The sequence below is a fragment of the Pan troglodytes genome, chromosome 16 (genome assembly GCF_028858775.2).
Source record: "Pan troglodytes isolate AG18354 chromosome 16, NHGRI_mPanTro3-v2.0_pri, whole genome shotgun sequence".
Lineage (NCBI taxonomy): Eukaryota > Metazoa > Chordata > Mammalia > Primates > Hominidae > Pan > Pan troglodytes.
In genome coordinates, this window is record NC_072414.2 from 41,050,525 (window position 1) to 41,073,884 (window position 23,360).

Consider the following 23,360-nt stretch of genomic DNA (forward strand, 5'->3'; position numbering starts at 1 on the left):
CATGTTCTTGAAATTGTATATATTGATGTGATTAGTTTGGACTCAGTTTCAACATCATTAAGAAAATCTCTTTACTGCCGGAGGAAAGTATGTTTTGAGGGAGTATATTCAGAGGGAAAAGATGCAATGCCTTTATATATAAAGTTGCACAACATTAGGTGGTGAAAATTCACTTTCTAGCACTATTAGGAAGTCATTCATTCATTGGACACATACTTAAATATATCAGAAGTTATATATGCTATGAATAAAAATAAAACATGGTAAAGGGATAGAAAATGGAGGGGAGGCTAGTTTAGATAAGGTGGACAGGGATGGCCTTCCTGAAAAAGTAACATTTAAATAGAGCCCTGAAAACAGTAAGGTAGTGAGCCATGAAAACATCTGCGGAAGAGTGATGTTCCAGGTAGAAAGAACAGCAGATGTTATGGCCCTGAGACGGAAATGAGCTTGATGAGTTTGAAGAATAGCAAGAGGGCCAGTCAAGTTAAAATAGACTCAGGAAAAAAGCAGTACTTGTGACGTCACAAAGGTATGCAGAGACTGATAGGCTATATTTCACAGTTGTGAATGTCTTGTAAATGTGATGAGAAATCGCTGGAGGATTTGAGCAGGAGAATGACATGATCTGTTTTATGTTTTATAAAGATTACTCTGGCCTCTGATTAAATAATAGACATAAGAGTGCAGGGAGAGAAGCAGGAAAGCAGGGAGAGAAGCAGGAAGGCTGTTAGAGTAGCCAAAGTAAGAGAGGATAGGAACTGTCAGGGTTGGGATATATTTTATAAATAGAAACAAGAGGCTCACTCTGACTTTGTTTCCTTTAATTGGGTCAAGTCTTGTGGCATCTCCTCCACCAAGGTTGCTGTTCACCAGCAAGACCCCATCATTGCACTCATTCACTTGAAAACTAGACAGGTATATTTCTGCATTAGAAAAATATGATGAATGCTTTGGGTGTCAGGGAAAGAGAAGATTCAAAGTCACCCCCAGGTTTTTAGCCTGAGCAATAGGTGAACGATGGAGCCATTTACTGAGATTGGAAAAGTTTGGGAGGAAGGTAGTAAATCCAGTGCTCAGTGTTGAACATATTAAGTTTGAGATGGCCTAAGACATCCAAGTGGAGAGGCCAAGTAGGCAGTTGTAAAGCAATTCTGAAGCTCGTTGAGAGGTGCTATTTACTAACTAAAACACAAAATAAATTCAGCCCCTGGAGAGGGCACTGCACTCTACCTGGCAGAGCCCTGTTCTCTGTTTCAATTCTACAGGTCAGGAACGGTTAGATGAGATGCCGAGGGATCACCTGGTTTATGGAGTTCACAATCGTATCCTCTGATACTGCCTCTTGAGCAATTAAAATCTGACATTTAAGAAGGGCTCCTTGACAGGCATGGTGGCTTACATTTGTAATCCTAGCAGTTTTGGAGGCTGAGGCGGGTGGATGGCTTGAGACCAAGAGTTTGGAGACCAGCCAGGGTAATGTGGTGAAACCTCATCTCTACAAAAAATACCAAAAAAATTAGCCAGGCATGGTGATGAGCACCTGTAGTCCCAGCTACTTGGGAGGCTGAGGTGGGAGGATCATATGAGCCAAGGAGGTTGAGGCTGCAGTGAGCTGTGTTCATGCCACTGCACTCCAGACTGTGTAGCAGAGTAGGACCCTGTCTCAACAACAACAACAACAAAAAGAAGGGCCTGAACTAGTGAGGCTATGTGCTTCTTAAATATTGTCCCTAACCTAGGCAGAAACTCTGGACAACAGAGGCAGCTGAACACAAGGAATGCATGTTCCATAATATCTGCAGATCAGTTTCAGGCATCTTAACCTATTTCAGAGGATGTGGCGAGTCACAGATTTAAAGATATGGAGTGTTGATTCTGAATGAGGAAAGGCCTACCTTAAAAGAGCATACTATTCAAATGCTGATGGATGGAAGCCCGGAACTTATGCGGTAGGGTCACATCACCTGACATGATGATCTGGATTCTTGACAGGGCACTGAGATCCAAGAGTTGCATCATACTCAGAAAAATTGAGGATATATGCCTTAGGATACTTTAGAACATATAACCGGATAAGTGAATAAATGAAGCATAGCATGACATTTCAATAATCAATACAGGCTTTGCTCACAATATTTTTTCATGAGATGTTTTGCCAGAATTACCAAATTAGCCAAAACTCCTTTAACATCATAATGCTCACATAGCTGATCTTGCAAGGACTCCTTTGTGAAGAGAGTACCACCTATCCTTTCTAGAGATAACACCTTTTGAGAAGGAACATAGAGACCTGGGTACACAGCATCTGTACCATGAGAAAGTCTGATTGAAGAAGGTGTCAGTAGATTTCTCATGGTATTTCTCCAGACATTGAAAGCTTATAAGGCTCACTCTGACTCTGACTTTGCCTCCTTTAACTGGGTCAAGTCTGTTTGGCATCTCCTCCACCAAGGTTGCTGTTTACCAGCAAGACCCTGTCATTGTGCTCATTCACTTGAAAACTAGACAGGTATATCTCTGCAATTAGAAAAATATGTAAACGTCTTGCTTATCTTATCAAACAAGGTCTCTTTAAATCAGTTGCATGTACTACCATGAACTGTGTCATTTGTGTCCTTGGCATTATTAACAAGAAGCATAGGCTTTCGATCAGTGAGATTAGAGTTTTGAATTCAGCCTGCCACTTATTGCTCTGGTGGGTAAACTTGAGTTACTGTAAAATTAGAATGATAACAGTACCAACCTCATAATGTTGTTATGAGAATTAATTGAGTTAATACCTTCAGAAAGATTAGTAGAGTATCCAGAATATAGTAAACACAATAAATGTTAGCTATTATTATGACAATGATGAACATTATTAATTTAAAGCCCATTGGAAAAGAGACTGTTGGAACTATAGACCCAATACAAATAAGATACTTAAGCAGACCCTTCATCAAGTTTCTGCAGTCAGTTAACACTATACTATTTGTAATTTTAGAGAATGAAGTTTAGTATAAATCTTGGCCCAGTTCAAGGTTGTCAGTGACTTTTTTTTACTGAGGTGAAATTCACATAACATAATATTAACTTTTTTTTCGAGACAGGGTCTTGCTCTGTCACCCAGGCTGGAGTGCGGTGGCGCAATCATGGTTCACTGCAGCCTCAACCTCCCAGGCTCAAGTGATCCTCCTGCCTCAGCCTCCCAAATAGCTGGGACTACAGGTATTCATCACTGTGCATGGCTAATAGAATTAACCATTTTGAAGTGTACAATTCAGTAGCATTTAGCACATTCACAATGTTTTGCAACCATCATCACTATCCAGTTCCTGACCAATTTCATCACCCCTGAGGAAGACCCCCTATCCTTTCAGCAGTCACTCTCCATTCCTGTCTCTCCCAAACCCCTGGCAACCACCAAACTGCTTTCTGTCTCCATGGATTTACCTATTCTGGATATTTCATGTAAATGGAGTAATACCATATGCAACGTTTCGTTTCTGGCTTCTTTCATGTAGAATGATTTATTATCAAAGATGAAGCTGCAGACTCCCAAAAGAATCTCCATCCCTTCATCTCTGATAGGCCTGGAATTTTCCAGTGCTTCTAATGGAGACTCTGATCTCCAGGATCTCAGATTCTGTCCTCTGTTAATAAAGTACTTGAATCAACAGTGGATGGATTCTTGGGAAAGCTTCAGGCAGTTCTAAATTATTTGAATATATCAAGTATCTGAGACAAATGATGACCTTTAGATCTATAGATCTTGGCAATCATGCAGTTCAACCCTGTCATTTTATAGAGAAGGACTTTGAGGCATAATATTGTTTTCTTTGGCTACTGTAAGACACATACAACCATTGATGCACTTATTTTTAAAAGTTCCTCTTATGAGGTTGTATAATGTTCTAGTGCCTAATGAAAGACACAGTCCCCAACTTCAAGCTGCCTATAGTCCACTGGAGGAAAAAGACAATTGATCAGATATTAAAATGCAATATGGGGAGGTCACTTCCAAGATGGCTGAATAGGAACAGCTCCGATCTACAGCTCCCAGTGAAATCAATGCAGAAGATGGGTGATTTCTGCATTTCCAACTGAGGTACCTGGTTCATCTCATTGGAACTGGCTGGACAGTGGGTGCAGCCCATGGAGGGTGAGCCGAAGCAGGGCGGGACATCACCTCACCCAGGAAGTGCAAGGGGTCGGGGGATTTCCCTTTCCTAGTCAAGGGAAGCCATAAGTGACTGTACCTGGAGAGGCAGTACACTCTTTCCCAAATACTGCACTTTTCCCATGGTCTTCGCAACCACCAGACCAGGAGATCCCCTCCTGTGCCTGGCATGGCAGGTCCCATGCCCATGGAGCCTTACTCACTGCTAGTGCAGCAGTCTGAGATCAACCTGGGATATGGGAACTTGGTGGTGGGAGGGGTGTCCACCATTGTTGAGGCTTGAGTAGGTGGCTCTATGCTCACAGTGTAAACAAAGTGGCAGGGAAGCTCAAACTGGGCAGAGCTCACTGCAGATCAGCAAGGCCTACTGCCTCTCTAGATTCCATCTCTGGGAGCAGGGCATATCTGAACAAAAGGCAGCAGACAGCTTCTCCACTTAAACATCCCTGCCTGACAGCTCTGAGGAGAGCAGTGGTTCTCCCAGCATGATGTTTGAGCTCCAATAATGGACAGATTGCCTCCTCAAGTGGGTCCCTTACCCCCATGTAGCCTGACAGGGAGACACCTCCCAGTAGGGGTGAACAGACACCTCATACAGGCAGGTACCCCTCTGGGACAAAGCTTCCAGAGGAAGGGTCAGGCAGCAATATTTGCTGTTCTGCAGCCTCTGCTGGTGATACCCAGGCAAACAGGGTCTGGAGTGGACCTCCAGCAAACTCCAGCAGACCTGCAGCTGTGGGGCCTGTCTGTTAGAAGGAAAACTAACAAACAGAAAGGAATAGCATCAACATCAACAATAAGCACATCCACACCAAAACCCCATTTGTAGGTCACCACCATCAAAGACCAAAGGTAGATAAAATGACAAAGATGGGGAGAAACCAGAGCAGAAAGGCTGAAAATTCCAAAAACCAGAATGTCTCTTCTCCTTCAAAAGAACACAATTCTTTGCCAGCAAGGGAACAAAACTGGATGGAAAATGAGTTTGATAAGCTGACAGAAGTAGGCTTCAGAAGGTCGGAAATAACAAACCTCTGAGCTAAAGGAGCATGTTCTAACCTATTGCAAGGAAGCTAAAAACCTTGAAAAAAGGTTAGAGGAATGGCTACCTAGAATAACCAGTGTAGAGAAGAGCTTAAATGACCTGATGGAGCTGAAAGCCACACTACAAGTACTTTGTGAAGCACATATAAGCTTCAATAGCCGATTCAATCAAGTGGAAGAAAGGATATCAGGGATTGAAGATCAAATTAATGAAATAAAGTGAGAAGACAAGATTAGAGAAAAAAGAGTGAGAACAAACAATCAAAACCGCCAAGAAATATGGGACTATGTGAAAACACTTAATCTACATTTGATTGGTGTACCTGAAAGTGTTGGGGAGAGTGGAACCAAGTTGGAACACACTCTTCAGGCTATTGTCCAGAACTTCCCCAATGCAGCAGGACAGGCTGACATTCAAATTCAGAAAATATAGAGAACACCACAAAGATACTCCTTGAGAAGAGCAACCCCAACACACATAATCTTCAGAGTCACCAAGGTTGAAATGAAGGAAAAAATGTTAAAGGCACCTAGAGAGAAAGGTCGGGTTACCCACAAAGGGAAGCCCATCAGACTAACAGTGGATCTCTCTGCAGACTAACAGTGGATCTCTCTACAAGCAAGAAGAGAGTGGGGGCCAATATTCAACATCCTTAAAGAAAAGAATTTTCAACCCAGAATTTCATATCCAGCCAAACTAAGCTTCATAAGTGAAGGAGAAATAAAATCCTTTACAGACAAGCAATGCTGAGAGATTTTGTCTCCACCAGGCCTGCCTTATAAGAGCTCCTGAAGGAAGCACTAAACATGGATAGGAAGAACCGGTACCAGCCACTGTAAAAACATGCCAAATTGTAAAGACCATCGACGCTATGAAGAAACTGCATTAATCAACAGGTGAAATAATCAGCTAGCATCATAATGACAGGATCAAATTCACACATAACAATATTAACCCAAAATGTAAATGGGCTAAATGCCCCAATTAAAAGACACAGACTGTCAAAATGGATAAAGAGTCAAGACCCATCAGTGTGCTGTATTCAGGAGACCCATCTCATGTGCAAAGACACACATAGGCTCAAACTAAAGGGATGGAGGAAGATCTACCAAGGAAATGGAAAACAAAAAAAAGCAGGGGTTGCAATCCTGGTCTCTGATAAAACAGACTTTAAACCAAGAAAGATCAAAAGAGACAAAGAAGGCCATTTCATAATGGTAAAGGAATCAATGAAACAAGAGCTAACTATCCTAAATATATATGCACCCAATAAGGAGCACCCTGATTCATAAAGCAAGTTCTTAGAGATCTACAAAAAGACTTAGACTCCCACAAAATAATAATGGGGGACTTTAATACCACACTGTCAATATTAGACAGATCAACAAGACAGAAAATTAACAAGGATATTCAGGACTTGAACTCAGCTCTGGACCAAGTGGACCTAATAGACATCTACAGAACTCTCCACCTGAAATCAACAGAATATACATTCTTCTCAGTACCACATTGCACTCATTCAGAAATTGACCACATAGTTGGAAGTAAAGCCACTCCTCAGCAAATGTAAAAGAACAGAAATCACAACAAACTGTCTCTCAGACCACAGTGCAATCAAACTAGAACTCAGGATTAAGAAACTCACTCAAAACCACAGAACTACATGGAAACTGAACAACCTGCTCCTGAATGACTACTGGGTAAATAACGAAATGAAGGCACAAATAAAGACGTTCTTTGAAACCAATGAGAACAAAAACACGACGTACCAGAATCTCTGGGACACATTTAAAGTAGTGTGTAGAGGGAAATTTATAGCACTAAATGCCCACAAGAGAAAGCAGGAGAGATCTAAAATCAACACCCTAACATCACAATTAAAAGAACTAGAGCAGCAAGAGCAAACACATTCAAAAGCTAGCAGAAGGCAAGAAATAACTAAGATCAGAGCAGAGCTGAAGGAGATAGAGACACAAAAAACCTTTCAAAAAATCAATGAATCCAGGAGCTGGTTTTTTGAAAAGATCAACAAAATAGATAGACCGCTAGCAAGACTAATAAAGAAGAAAAGAGAGAAGAATTAGATGCAATAAAAAATGATAAAGGGGATATCACTACCGATCCCACAGAAATACAAACCACCATCAGAGAATACTAGAAACACTTCTATGCAAATAAACTAGAAAATCTAGAAGAAATGGAAAAATTCCTGGACACATACACCCTCCCAAGACTAAATCAGGATGAAGTTGAATCTCTGAATAGACCAATAACGGGTTTTGAAATTGAGGGAATAATTAAAGCCTACCAACAAAAAAGGTCCAGGACCAGATGGATTCACAGCTGAATTCTACCAGAGGTACAAAGAGGAGCTGGTACCATTCCTTCTGAAACTATTCCAATCAATAGAAAAAGAGGGAATCCTCCCTAACTCATTTTACGAGGCCAGCATCATTCTGATACCAAAACCTGGCAGAGGCACAACAAAAAGAAAAAAGAAAAATTCAGGCCAATATCCCTGATGAACATCGATGCGAAAATCCTCAGTAAAACACTGGCAAGCTGAATCCAGCAGTACATCAAAAAGCTTATCCACCAAGATCAAGTTGGCTTCATCCCTGGGATGCAAGGCTGGTTCAACATATGCAAATCAATAAACGTAATCCATCATATAAACAGAACAAACAACAAAAACCACACGATTATCTCAATAGATGCAGAAGAGGCATTCAACAAAATTCAGCATAAAAACTCTCAATAAAATAGGTATCGATGGAACATATCTCAACATAATAAGAGTTATTTATGACAAACCCACAGCCAATATCATACTGAATGGGCAAAAGCTGGAAGCATTCCCTTTAAAAACCGGCACAAGACAGGGATGCCCTCTCTCACCGCTCCTATTCAACATAGTATTGGAAGTTGTAGCCAGAGCAATCAGGGAAGAGAAAGAAATAAAGGATATTCAAATAGGAAAAGAGGAAGTCAAATTGTCTCTGTTTGCAGATGACATGATTGTATATTTAGAAAACCCCATCGTCTCAGTACCAAATCTCCTTAAGCTGATAAGCAACTTCAACAAAGTCACAGGATACAAAATCAATGTGCAAAAATCACAAGCATTCCTATACACCAATAATAGACAAACAGAGAGCCAAATGATGAGTGATCTCCCATTCACAATTGCTACAAAGAGAATAAAATACCTAGGAATAAAAGTTACCAAGGATATGAAGGACCTCTTCAAGGAGAACTACAAACCACTGCTCAAGGAAATAAGAGAGGACACAAACAAATGGAAAAACATTCCATGCTCATAGACAGGAAGAATCAGTATCATGAAAATGGCCTTACTACCCAAAGTAATTTATAGATTCAAAGCTATCCCTATCAAGCTACCACTGACTTTCTTCACAGAATTGGAAAAAACTACTTTACGCTTCATATGGAACCAAAAAAGAGCCCCCATAGCCAAGACGATTCTGGGCAAGAAGAACAAGGCTGGAGGCATCACGCTACCTGACTTCGAACTTTACTACAAGGCTACAGTAACCAAAACAGCATGGTACTGGTACCAAAACAGATATATAGTCCAATGGAACAGAACGGATGCCTCATAAATAATGCCACACACCTACAACCATCTGATCTTTGACAAACCTGTCACACACAAGCAATGGGGAGAAGATTCCCTATTTAATAAATGGTGTTGCTATTTAATAAATGGCAAGAGAAAGAAATAAAGAGTATTCAAATAGGAAGAGAGGAAGTCAAATTGTCTCTGCAGAGACAGATTGTCTCTGTTTGCAGGCTAGCCATATGCAGAAAACTGAAACTGAACCCCTTCCTTACACCTTACACAAAAATCAACTCAAGATGGATCAAAGACTTAAACGTAAGACCTAGGACCATAAAAATCCTAGAATAAGGCCGGGCATGGTGGCTCACACCTGTAATCCCAGCACTTTGGGAGGCCAAGGTGGGCAGATTACGAGGTCAAGAGATTGAGACCATCCTGGCTAACATGGTGAAACCCCGTCTCTACTAAAAATACAAAAAAATTAGCTGGGCGTGGTCGTGAGTGCTTGTAGTCCAGCTACTTGGGAGACTGAGGCAGGAGAATGGTGTGAACCCGGGAGGCGGAGCTTGCAGTGAGCAGAGATCGCGCCTCTTAAAAAAAAAAAAAAATCCAAGAAGAAAACCTGGGCAATACCATTCAGGACATAGACATGGGCAAAGACTACATGTGTAAAACAGCAAAAGCAATGGCAACAAAAGCCAAAATAGACAAATGGGATCTAATTAAACTAAAGAACTGCACAGCGAAAGAAACTATCATCAGAGTGAACAGGCAACCTACAGAATGGGAGAAAATTTTTGCAATCTATTCATCTGACAAAGGGCTAATATCCAGAATCTACAAGGAACTTAAACAAATGTACAAGAAAAAAGCAAACAACCCCATCAAAAAAATTGGCAAAGGATATGAACAGACACTTCTCAAAAGAAAACATTTATGTAGCCAATAGACATAAGAAAAAATACTCATCATCACTGGTCATTAGAGAAATGCAAATCAAAACCACAATGAGATACCATCTCATGCCAGTTCGAATGGTGATCATTAAAAAGTCAGGAAACAACAGATGCTGGAAAGGTTGTCGAAAAATAGGAACGCTTTTACACTGTTTGTGGGAGTGTAAATTAGTTCAACCATTGTGGAAGACAGTGTGGCAGTTTCTTAAGGATTTAGAACTAGAAATACCATTTGACCCAGCAATCCCATTACTGGGCATATACCCAAAGGATTATAAATCATTCTACGATAAAGACACATGCATACGTATGTTTATTGCAACACTATTCACAATAGCAAAGACTTGGAACCAACCCAAATGTCCATCAATGATAGACTGAATTAAGAAAATGTGGCACATACACACTGTGGAATACTATGCAGCCATAAAAATGGATGAGTTCATGTCCTTTGCAGGGACATGAATGGAGCTGGAAACCATCATTCTCAGCAAACTATCACAAGATCAGAAAACCAAACACTGCATGTTCTCACTCATAAGTGGGTGTTGAACAATCAGAACACATGGACACAGGGAGGGGAACATCACACATCGGGGCCTGTGGGAGGTGAGGGGGTAGGGGAGGGATAACATTAGGAGAAATACCTAATGTAGGTGATGGGTTGATGGGTGCAGCAAACCACCATGGCATGTGTATACCTATGCAACAAAACTGCACGTTTTGCACATGTAACCGAGAACTATTAAGTATTAATATAATACTTAATTAATATAAAGTATTAATATAATAATTATATTATTAAGTATAATAATAATTTTAAAAATGTGATATAATAGGTGCTGTGACTGAATGACGCCAGGGTGCCATGAGAGCACATGTGAAGCTATCCAGCCCCACGGGATGAATTGTAGGGACAGTCTTCATACAGATGGTCCCAACACATGATGGTTCGACTTAAGACTTTTCGATTTTATGATAGCACAAAAGCAATAGGGATTCAGCAGAAATCATCCTTTGAATTTTGAATTTTGACCTTTTCCTTGGCTAGTGATAATCAGTATTATACTCTTACATGGGATATTCAACACTTTATTATAAAATAGGCTTTGTGTTAGATGATTATGCTCAACTGTAGACTAATGTAAGTGTTCTGAGCACATTTAAGGCAGGCTGGGCTAAACTATGATGTTCAGGAGGTTAGGTATGTTAAATGCATTTTTTACTTAGAATATTCTGTACTCGTGATGGATAGATTAGGATGTAACCCTACTCCAAGTGAAAGAGCATCTGCACTCTCTCTGCCTTCCACAAAATAACAAGTTATTGCATTGCTAGTGGAAAAGCAAATTTTATGCATCACAAAGCAATGTTTTTTAGAATGTGAAACAGTTGTTGGCTTCAGAGACTGTGCTAACTTATTATCAGAAAAAGAGAGCACTGTTACCTTAGGTGTTTCTCCTTACATTACTTTTTTCTGTTTGGACACCAATGCCATGTGGCATTAAGGTACAGATTGTTCCTAAAGATAATGTTTCCTGTTGAATGGAACTACACAGTTACTGACCAGGAAATCCTTGCTGGTATTGTGGGAGTTATTCTTTCTGACTAAACTCTAAGAGCTTAAACTCACCACAGGCTCTGGGGGGATTCTATTCTAAGAGTAAACATGGTCTCTTAATTACATTCTGTCTCAACTCTTTGCCACAACCATGACTCTACCCCCATTGTTTGCAACATACAAGTGTTGTCACACTTGACCTTGTCATCTATGCTCAATATCAGTCCCTAGCTGGATATCAGCTGATAGTATTGCAAGTCCTCCAGCATTATGGGCACACCCATTTTCATAATAGCAAGTAAAAATGGCTCTGAGCACCATCTCTCATCTCTCTTCTTCCTCACGGACTCTTGGGGCTTTCATTTCTCCTAGTCACTTCTTCTGACATCCTGCTTTTGCTGAATTATTGATTCTTGCTCTTGGTCTCACCTTCTGTATGTGTTTCTCCTTTTCTGTACCACATCACCGCATGTTGGACATTTCTGATCTCCACTTCGCAAAATACTATTGACTAAGCAGTATCAGAATACTTGGAGATAATTGAATGGTTTCTATTGCAGAAAAGGAAAGCAAATAATTTAAAATTGAATATTTCAGTGTGCTCCAAAATCCTTTTGTCCACTTATCTCTAATCATTTTTCTTCCCCATTTCTATTTTTTTCTCCCCTAATTTTCCCCAGAACTCAAATGTCCTCCCACTTTATTATTATGCAGAGCTCAGTACCTTTTGCTTCTACCTCAAAGTCTGCTACTGGCCAACTTTTGTACTCACCAAAATGGCCTCGTAAATAAATAGCCATTTGCTTTGGAACACTACACTTGAACAGCACAAAGCACCTGTAGAGACTTTACAACTTGTCCTTGCTTTAGCAAGATTAAATGATCAGGCAGTGGTTCTTATAGTCCCCCAACCAACAGCATTGGCATCCCCTGGGAACTCAGTAGAATTTCAAGGTCTCAGGTCCCACCATAGACCTACTGATTGCGAAGCCATCCACAAGCCCTCCAGGTGATCCTGGTGCATGCTAAAACTTAAGAACCCCTGACTTAGGCAAACTTTGAGTTTATATATTTGTAACATGCACATGTATAGAGATCTACTTCATTTTTAATGGTTGTATGAATTTAATGATTCCATACTCATGGACATTTAGGTTGCTTCCATTTTTCTTTTTTTGAGATGGAGTCTCTCTCTGTCACCCAGGTGGGAGTGCAGTGGTGTGTTCTTGGCTCACTGCAACCTCTGCCTCCCAGGTTCAAGTGATTCTCCCACCTCACCCTCCCAAGTAGCTGGGACTACAGGATCCTGCCACCACACCTGGCTAATTTTAACCAGGCTGGTCTCAAACTCCTGATCTCAAGTGATCCGTCCATCTCGGCCTCCCAAAGGGTTGAAATTACAGCCAACGTCCAATTTTAATACATGAACAAATACTAGAAGGGTACGTGGAAAAATAAAAACAATTATGAAAAGATCTAGCTATTTTTTAGATAAATTTTTTTCTTAAAAAATTCCTCCAATGTTACAATATTGTTTTAACAACAAATACAAATTGGAAGAGAGAACAATGTTAGGTTAACTAAAGAAGTGAGGGAAGGATGGATTCTCCATAAAGGGTAAAGGGAGCCCACTGCAGTAGGCTGGAATAGCCATGAGGCCAGAGACCATGTCCAATGTGCTTACTTCTATATGCCCAGTGTCTTCAATGGTGCCTGACACAGAATAGGTACTTAGAAAATATTAAATGAATAGATGGATGAATCAAATGCTGCTGAGGCTTCAGCTCTTATGTCTGGATTTGCCACAGTTCATGCTCTAGGACTTGAGCTTTTTGACTACCCAGGGCTATAACTGTGGCTCTACTTTGTGCCCACGTCTCAATTGGGAAGACACTCATGATAGTAGTGCGGTAAGGAGCTGGGTATGCATTTCAGCACAAACCTTTATTAGTTTCTTTCTCCCAAAAGACGCTACCTATGACCTATCAGTAGGCGGGGTCAATAATCTGGTTCTACAACAACTGAATAATGGAAGATATTAAGGAATTAATTTTTATTTAGTTTGAATAATGGCATATTAATTATATGTCTATTTTAAAAGAGTCTAGGATTTGCTTCAAAATCATCTGGATCGGGGAGTTGAAGAGTTGGCGTAGAGATGAAATAAGATAGGCCATCAGTTGATCATTGCTGAGGCTGGGAAAATGAAAACATTTTCAAGTACATGGGGGCTTATAATGAATATATTGAATATACACATATATTTATTTATAAGGAATAGAATAATGATTGTATTATTATTAAAAAAAAACACTTCAGGTCAGCAGCAGGTGCTCTCCCAATGATCACAGCACAGCTGTCACACCTGCCACCAACTCCTGGGTACATGTGTCTTGTTCCTTTTGGTTACAGTAGAAGAACACCCTGGATCCCAATCTTTCTTACATTTTGATGCACTTAGTGACATCAGTTATCTCTTTCTCTCCTGTATCAATGTCTACCTCTCCTCTGGAGTTTTATACTCAGACTTTAAATATAACTCAATTATCTTCCATATTAAAAATCAAATAAACATCCCGTCCCCTCAGCTCAGACGCTTCCTCCAGCGATTGCTTGATTTTTCTTTTATCCAGAACAGCCAAACTTACCAAAAGAGTTACCTATTTTTCTCTCTACATTTCTTTGCTTCTGCCTCAATCTACTGGAGTCTGGCTCTGTCCTCACCATTCAACCTTAATGGCTGTTGTCATAAAATTTCATGTGCATATTTCAGGTGTAAAGTAGCAGCTCTAGCCCAAATATTTCTCCTTAAAGAGACTCTAGTATTCAAAACTCACTGACTTCTCTATTTGGATATTCTATGGTTCTATTCAGACTCAGCACTGTATATCCAAACAGAGCTCTTTGTCTTCCTCCCAACCTGTGGTCCTTTCAGTGAGTCACCAATTGCCCAAATAACAAACACCCTGGCAACATTTTGCTTTGTTTTATTCTAAATAGCTTTACTGAGGTATAAATTATAGACCACAATAAACTGCACATATTTACTGATTTGCTTTTCTGTCAGTATAGATTTACAGTTTTCAGAATTTCATATAAATGGAGTCATGTAGCATGTACTTTTTTGTCTGGTTTCTTTCACTCAGCATAATTATTTTGAGATTCATCCATGTTGATGTGTGTATTAATAGTTCATTCCTTTTTATTAGCATGTAGCATACCATTATATGGATATACCACAATTTGTTTATTCATTTGCCTGGTGATGGCCATTTGAGTCATTTCTAGGTTTTGGCTATTGCAAATAAAACTACTATTTCATGTACAAGCCTTGGTATGTACATATGATTTCATTTCTCTTGGTTAAATTTGCAGGAGCCGAATGTCTATGTCACATGGTAGGTATGATTTTGTGTTAACTTTTAAAGAAACTTCTCGGTGTTACTCTTGACTTTTTGTGGCAGTCCTAGTTGGCTGCCTTCCCAACAACCATCTCATATTCCACCCCCTACTTTGCACTGTCTCTTCCACTGCAGAAGCGGAAAAGGTGACATTTGCTTTCCCAGAACCCTTTGCATCTGTGGCCAGGGCATGTGGCTCCACCTGGCTGCGGAGACTTGAAGACACCTCCCCTGGGAGTGAGGGGTGGGGAGGGAGGTTCTGGGAAGCCACGAGGGGATGTAGCAGAAGGACTCCCTAGCACTCCTCTAACGGCGCCCTTCGCTGTAAAGGGTGGTGTCTTGGAACCAAGGGGACATTCCCACGCGGAGCTTGTGGCCCCCATCCACACCACTCTCCTTGTACCCTGGACGCAGAACTCCTTAGGCTCATCGCCCCGACCCCTGCCAGGGGCTCAGAGGGCCTCTTCCAGTCCTTTCCCCGACCGACGGCAGGCCCCGCCGCTAGCGTGTTTATCCCTGGACACAGACGGTGGCCAATTGCAGGAGGAGATGCGCTAGGGTGGCCATACGCATGCGTGTAAGGTCCCTAATGGCGCAGGTTGCTGCACCGTGTGGAGAAAGTTTTGGGAGAGCTCTGCTTATACACTTAGGAGCAGAAAGTCTGCTTCTGACACCAGAAAGTGAAACAGATATTCTGAGGCTACGAGGGGCACAGCACTGCCAGCATGCTGAGAATTGTCCTTAGAAACACCTTGGAATCCCCCAAACCTTCCCTTCCAATAGCTTTGCCTCTGGTTTATATCAATTTTGTTTTGTTTTTAGAGTCTGAGTCTCCCTCTGTCACCCAGGCTGGAGTGCAGTGACACGATCATAGCTCACTGCAGCCTCAAACTCCTGAGATCAAGCGATCCTCCCACCTCAGCCTCCCGTGTAGCTTAAACCACAGGCCCTCTCCCCCATGCCAGGCTAATTTTCTTTTCAAATTTTTCTGTAGAGACAGGGTCTTGCTCGGTTGTCCAGGCTGGTCTTGAGCTTCTGTTCCTTGCACTGCAAAGCGTCCTAACTAATACTCCCTCCCTCCCTTTTTCTCTTCCTCCCTTCCTCTCTTCCTCCCTTTCCCTTTCTCTCTCTCTCTTCCTTTCTTTTTCTTTCCCTTTCTTTCTTTTTCTCTTTCTTTCTTTCTCTTTCTTTCTCTCTTTCTCTTTCTCTCTCTCTCTTTCTTTCTTTCTCTTTCTTTTCTTCTCACTTCTTTTAGCCCATCACCAAGTCCTTTCATTCCTATCTCCTTAATAGTCTTCAAATCTGTCCACTGTTCACTGTTCTCAACCCCTCTGCCCTTGTCTCAGGGCAGACCACTGTTATCTTCGCCTGAATTACCGCCGATTCTGAAGGTTACTCTCACAGCGCAGACCTAGAGTCACTGGGTTCAAATGCCAACTTGCTCCTTATGAGCTTAGTGAATTCTCTGTGCCTAAGTTAAAAGTGCTTTTCTGCCAAGATTATTGTGAAGACAAAATGCAATGAAATAAGTGGAGCATTTAGCACAGTTCTGGTTTTTAAAAATGTTTTTTTTTCTTTTTTCTAACTTCCATAAAATCACGTGCATTGATTTTTTTGTTTGGAAAATCTTTACTTCTACTTACAAAAAAAAAAAAATAATAAGTGTAAAACAGCCTTAGGCAGGTCCTCCAGGAGATATTCTGTAAGGCATTGCTATCATAGGAGATGACAGCTTCATGCGTCATCTGCCCTTGAAGACCATCCAGTGGGACAAGACGTGGAAGTGGAAGATGGTGATGTTGATAATTCCGACCCTGTGTAGGCCTAGGCTAACGTGTATGTTTATGTCTTTGTTTGTAATGAAAAAGCTTAAAAAGTTAAAAAAATTAAAAAATGTAAAAGTAGAAAAAAGCCTATAGAATAAAGATATAAAGAAAGAAAATATTTTTGTACAGCCATACAATGTTTGTGTTTTAAGATAAGTGTTATTACACAAGAGTCAAAAAGTTGAAAAAAGTTTAGTTTTTATATAAAATAAAAAAATTTACATTGAGCTGAGGTTAATTTATTACTGAAGAAAGAAAAAATTTTGCGTAAATTTAATGTAGCCTAACTGTACGGTAGTTTATAAAGTCTATAGTTGTGTACAATAATTTCCTAGGCCTTCTCATTTACTTACTGCTCACTTACTGACTCACCCTCCTAGATCCAATCATAATAAGTGTCCTATACAGGTGTATCATTTTTTATATTTTATACCATATTTTTACTGTATTTTCCTATGTTTAGACACACAAATACTTATCATCGTGTTACGATTGCCTACGGTATTCAGAACAGTAACATGTTGTATAGGTTTGTAGCCGAAGAGCAATAGGCTATACCGTACAGCCCTGGAGTGTAGTAGGCTATACCATCTAGGTTTGTATAAGTACACACCACGCTGTTTGCACAGTAAAAAAATTACCTAATAATGCATTTCGCAGAACATATCCCTACTATTAAGTGGTCCATGACCGTATACATATTTTGTATATCTAATATATGTATAAACGTTAGGAACCTAAGCACAACCCACTGAAATGAGTCAATTTGACACTCATTTGCTTCCTATGTGCTAGGGTGGTGGGAATGTGGCTGTGGAGAAATCATCCCTGCCTTTGTAGAGGCAGACATTAAACAAATAATTATACAATATTAATAATAATTATTATTATTTATATACCACTGATGAAGTGCTATGGAGCTCAGGATCTTCCATAAGAAAGTAAAATTTAAGGTGATGCCTGAAGGCCAAGGAGGAGTTAACTCAATAAAAAGGCTCTTTAAAGAGCCTAGTGCCCAGAGGGAACAGTGTTCCAAGACCCTAAGGCAGAAAGGAGAGGAGGTGCAGGCAGACCAGGCTAGTTGGAATACAGTGAGTAAAGGTGATAAGATTCAGAGGGGAGAGAGTGAGCAGAGGGAAAACCATACAGGGTTTGAAGCCACAATTATGGTTGGAGGCTGCGTCCTAAGAACAGTGGGAAACTATTGAAAGATATTAAGTAGGCAACTGATGTGGTCAGGTTTGAATTGAAAAAAAAAGAAAAAAAACCCAAAAAACTCTCTCTGGCTGTCATGTAAGTGAATGGATCAGAAGGGACAATCTGAAAGTGGCTTGACCAGGGAGGAGAGTATTGCTATATTCCAGGTATGGTAAATAGAAAATGCAAAATATTTAGCTCTTTGTAGACATACTCCATGTGGCTATGGGCAATGCAGAAGTGGCAAAAGAAAGAGGAAAAGCATGTGGAAATGGCAGGAAATATGAGCAGACAGTTTATGGCATGATAAAGCTGAATAAATTGATATAGATTTTGATACTAATGCTTTTTAAATAATACCACTTTTGTAACAATGATAATAATAAAACAATAACCATAGTAGCTTAATATTTATTGAGTACTTACCATGTGCTAGATAACTGTTCTATGCTCTTTATATAAATTAATTCATTTCATCCTTGTTCCAGTCATTTATTGCTTCTTAACAAACCACCTTACAATTTAGTGCTTAAAACAACCACAATATATATTTTGCTCCCAAATGTGCAGCTTGGGCAAAGCTTAGGGGTTGAGGGGAGTTCATTGCTACTCCACTTGGTGTCAAAGTGTGACAAAGTCTGACTTCCAGCTTAAAGTCTGAGAGCTGGAATCTCTGAATCTTGCTCACACACATGCCTGTGATTGATGCCAGCTGTGTGCATTCTTCTACTATTACACTCAACACACTATATTGCAATGTTTTTGTTTAAATGTCTGGTTCTCTGCTAGACCTTAAGCTCCTCCAAAACATGAAATAAGTCTTATTTATCTTTGTATCACCACTGTTTGGGGCACCATCCACACAGTGGGTGCTACACAAATGTTTATAGAGTAATGAACAAATGAATAGTTCTGATCTTCACTAATAGAATATTTTCCTTCCCCAAATGCTTACGGGAAATTCTCCATCTTCTATTTGAACACTCATAGTGACTGGATTTTTATAACTTTGCAAAGCTACTATTTCATTAGGAAGTTTTCCTTGATCCTCAGCCAAAATCTGCTTTTGCATAACTTTTACTCAGTTGTTGTAGTTAGGATTCATAGAACCGCACAGAATGAGTCTAAATTAACATAAGACATAAGACATCATTCCCTCTAAGTTAACATAAGACATAAGACATCCATTCCCTCTAAGCTAAACACCCTAGTTCCCATTTCTGGGCCTTATGGATATGGTTTCCATGATTACCTCACTCTAGATGCATTCTCAGATTGTCATTGTGGTTCACAGAGGTCCAGAACAAAATGCCCGGAGAAATATTAATGGTGAGCCTGTGGACAAAGGAACAAAGTGGGAGAGAAAACCATTCTGAAACCGTCATAAGCAAGTGAGCTAAAAAAGGAAGTGCAGGATGGGAGTGTGGATCGAGGACAGGATGAGTGGGAGACCAAATTCTGTCATGGACCTTCTCTGGATAGGCTGCCTCTCTGTTGAGAAGTGGAAGGAGAATGTCTAAGAAAGTAATCTGAGGCAGTGACTGAATGGAAGTGGAGAAGGAAAAACAGGAAAAGTGGGGAGGTCATTGAAACCCAGTTGCCCACTTCCATCTGAAAATAACCTTTTTTCAAAGCATAGTTTATATTGATCATGTACGTAAGAATCTCATAACCCGTGGGTTAACATGCTATGCCGGAGCTCAGCTCCGTAACTATGGAATCTGCATTCTTCACAAACTCTAAGGTAATTCTTAAGTGTGTTGAAAATCTTGTTTTAAAGAATGAGGTAAGGTGGGAACTACTCATATGCAGGTTTAGAAGACTGTTTTTGAAATGTTATGTTTTGCAAAGCAAAAGACTCTCATGTTCTTCAGAAATGTCCTGGAAATATAAAAAGCCCCAGCCTAAATGTTCCGTTTGCGTAAGTTCCAGCACATAGGTCCTTTTCCCAACCCATAAGGGCCTGAAAAACAATTTAAAAAGAGCTGCCTTTGTCAAAAGATCCTATCACAATAACTCTCAGAGTAAGGCCTCCCATCCGTAACTCCCTCCAGCCCTCCCCCAGAAAAATAAGCAGTTGAAGAATTCAAACTCATGATACATTTTTTCCATTCCAACTCCACAGCTTTATAGAAATATTAAATCCTTTCTCCTTTTCTACAGATGGATTTGAAGGCAGATTTTACAATAAATTTTTAGTTAAATAATGAGTAAAAAATGTGAAGTATAGTTGTAGCAAAGACTCTTTTTGCTTAGAATTAGAAAGAAGCTAAAATGAAATTTAGGCAAAAAATATGGTTTGTGCTCTTTTAGGAAAATGTTTAAGTACCCTTACGGAGTGTCCCAGGTAGATATTAGTGCTTTTTTTTTTTAATGAAGTTGCAACAAGTGAAAATCTAACATTATTACACAAAAATATAAGGACAAACTTTTCATATGTGAAAAGATTTTGCCTTAATAAAATAATTCAGCAGTAGCGTTTCTTTAGATTTCTTCTCTGACCTTTAGCCTATCTCCCCAAAGCATTTATTTACAGAGCAGAAGGAAGATCAATGAGAAACAGATTCTTTTAATGAGATAATGTCAAGGGAAGAGCAGGCTGAAATGGGGAGAAGGCATTGGTGATAATTTTACCACAAGTTATTGGGGGGGAAAATGGATTTAAAGTGGATTCACCTACAGCCTTTCAGAAGCACTGCTTTAAACAGAAACACAGACTACTGCACTCACTCACTGACTCTTCAAATGTTTATTAAGATCACCTATTGTATGTCAAATGGAGATATAGAAGTTGCCAAGACAGACACAGTTCCTCCCTTCAAGATAGAGTTCATAATACCAGGGATCAAGGCATTTAGTTATAGTTGTGATAAATATAAAGGAAAAGTGCAAAATGCTTGGAGAATGAATTTATCATCATTACAATATTGAGCTAGAGGTTAATCTTAAATGAGGGGACAAATTTAAACAATTTTTCCCAGGCTTCAATGTGGGCTTTCTTCTTTAAGTTTTTGAAAATGGTTTGGGAGAGTGATTTTTCAAAACATGTATTGTTGGCTAAAGGTAAAACAGGGAGTGAGTCCTGTAGATTGTTTGCAGTCAGCTACAACTCGAACTCCTTGTTCTGCTCTTTCCCCACCTCTCATTGCTGCACTTGACTAGTAAAAAACAACCACCACCACCACCACCACCACCACCATCTATTGTGTGTCAAAGCCTGGATGTAAAACTCAGATGAAGAGATGACTTACTGCTTTCCAGTGACTTTGCTTTGCTGGTGTAATTTCCTACAAGATCCTTCTCTGAGGGCAAGGACATTCACATTTATTGAGTGCTGATTCTTTTGGAGGAATTGGATCAATTTTGCTCAGCAATCCTAAGATGGGTGTATTTGCAAATGAGAAAATGAAGGCTCAGAAAGACAAAATAATTCATTTCAAGTCAGCTGCGCCTGTTCCTGTCACTACACTAAGCTAGAAAATGGAGGAGGGGAGAGGGTGACAGATAAAACACAAGTTTGACCGACAATTAGTTTATTGTTAGCAAAGCTAATGGGTTGAGCCAAACCTAATTAGAGCCAACAAAATGCCGCCTTTTTATCAAAAGTAAACGCAGGCTCTGTAGATGAAAGAATAACTGGAGTTTCTTGAGCGAGAAATAGTAGTTGAGATTTTGTGTGAAAAATAGCTTCTAATAAAATTAGATTGTACCAAAATGCATAAGAAGACTGAGCATTGCACTCAAGCACTTTTTAAGATGTTTATTTTACCTTCAGCAAAGTTTACAATAGATAACGAGGTAAGATTACAGAGAATTTATTTTGTGAAATAGAAGAAATTGTGCAATGCCAGTTTACACAACCAAGTTAAAGTTTTTAATTCTAAGCAAGGAATGAGGGGAAAAGCTAAAGTAATTAGACCAGAGAAATTATAGAAAACTAGAGATAAGCTGAATATATAGTGTTAGTTAACAAACAGTAATGTGAAAGATCAAGATTTGTTTCCTCCTGGATAATCAATCAAGAACAGAAAGAAACAACTACCAAGATTGGTAAATTCTAGTCTTAGCTCTGCTACATCTACTCAATGAAGACCAGATACATGTCAGTTAATCAAAAAAGTTTGAAGATAGTATAAACATTCAAAACAATTGGTGAGAGTCAATTCATTTTAAATTCAAACCCACCAGGGTCTCATCATTCAAGGTGACCCACAGGAAGGTAGGCTGTGGTGGAAACAGACTGAGATTCACCTTGAAATTTTATTCTCCACCAAACTGTCACCGTTTTTATTTAACTTATTGTGCCTTTATCAATAGAAGTGAGGAAATGCTAAGTATATATTTGTATATATAGAAGTATATATTATATATTATTAATATGTTGTGAAAAAAATATATATTTGCACAACATTATAAGAAAGGTTCACTTCTATATACAAAAGAATACAGTTTTAGAGAGTCTTCAACAATACCATTCTGTTGAACTAGCTACAAGAAATTCTTTTCAATGATAATTTTGCTAGCAAATTATCTTACAAAAGACCGATTTTTCTATATAAACATGCCTGATGGTGATGAGCTCATCACCATTCTTTTATTCTACTACCAAGTAGCAATGACCTGTTACTCTTCTTCCTTTCTCCACTAAACATCTCAGTCACTTCCTAAGCAAAAGCAGATCTAAACTCTTAAGCCATTCACCAAACAAAATAATATTGTAGAAGGCTTAGACAATTAAAAGAGAAAATAATTTGAGATTAAATTTCATATAGGACATAACCTACTTTCTTCTGTATAATTTAATATCTTTAATTTATTTACTAGATATCATATCACGTCTGCTCAGCCTCTAGTTCCTATCAACTTGTGTAAGAATTCTAGTAATTCACCCAGAACAATAGAATCCTAGTTCAGTAAAACAATGTATATATTATTTTAAATATACATGACATATTTCTGAAAACATTTAAATGAATTTGAGTTCGTGTGCCTCATATAGTCTTTTCTTTCCTTTTGAAATGGACTCTCCTGATTGCCTTTTCAATTCTCCTTCAACAGAAAGTAAGAAATGAATAGCAGAAGGAGGTAATTGATGATGGACTTTTAAATATCCCAGAAAGCAGCAGTCTACATAATTTCTTTCTTTCTTTTTTTTTTTTTTGAGATGGAGTCTTGCTCTGTTGCCCAGACTGGAGGGCAGTGGTGTGGTCTCAGCTCACTGCAAACTCCACCTCCCGAACTCAAGCGATTCTCCTGTGTCAGCCTTCCAAGTAGCTGGGATCACAAGTGCACACCCACACCCGGCTAATTTTTGTATTTTTAGTAGAGACAGAGTTTCGCCATGTTGGCCATGCTGGTCTCGAACCCTTGACCTCAGGTGATCCATCCACCTCGGCCTCCCAAAGTGCTGAGATTGCAGGCATGAGCCAGACCAGTCTATATAACTTTTAAACAGATGCCCATGAATAAGAATGGCTCTTCAATGTGACAGCACTCAATCAGAACTCTTTCTGTTCAGTATGGAATGATAAATTAATTGATTTAAAATGATCAGATTACTAATAAGTATAATAATGATTACATTATTGACTTAAACCAGAATTTTAGGTGGTTTGCAAAAATACATAAA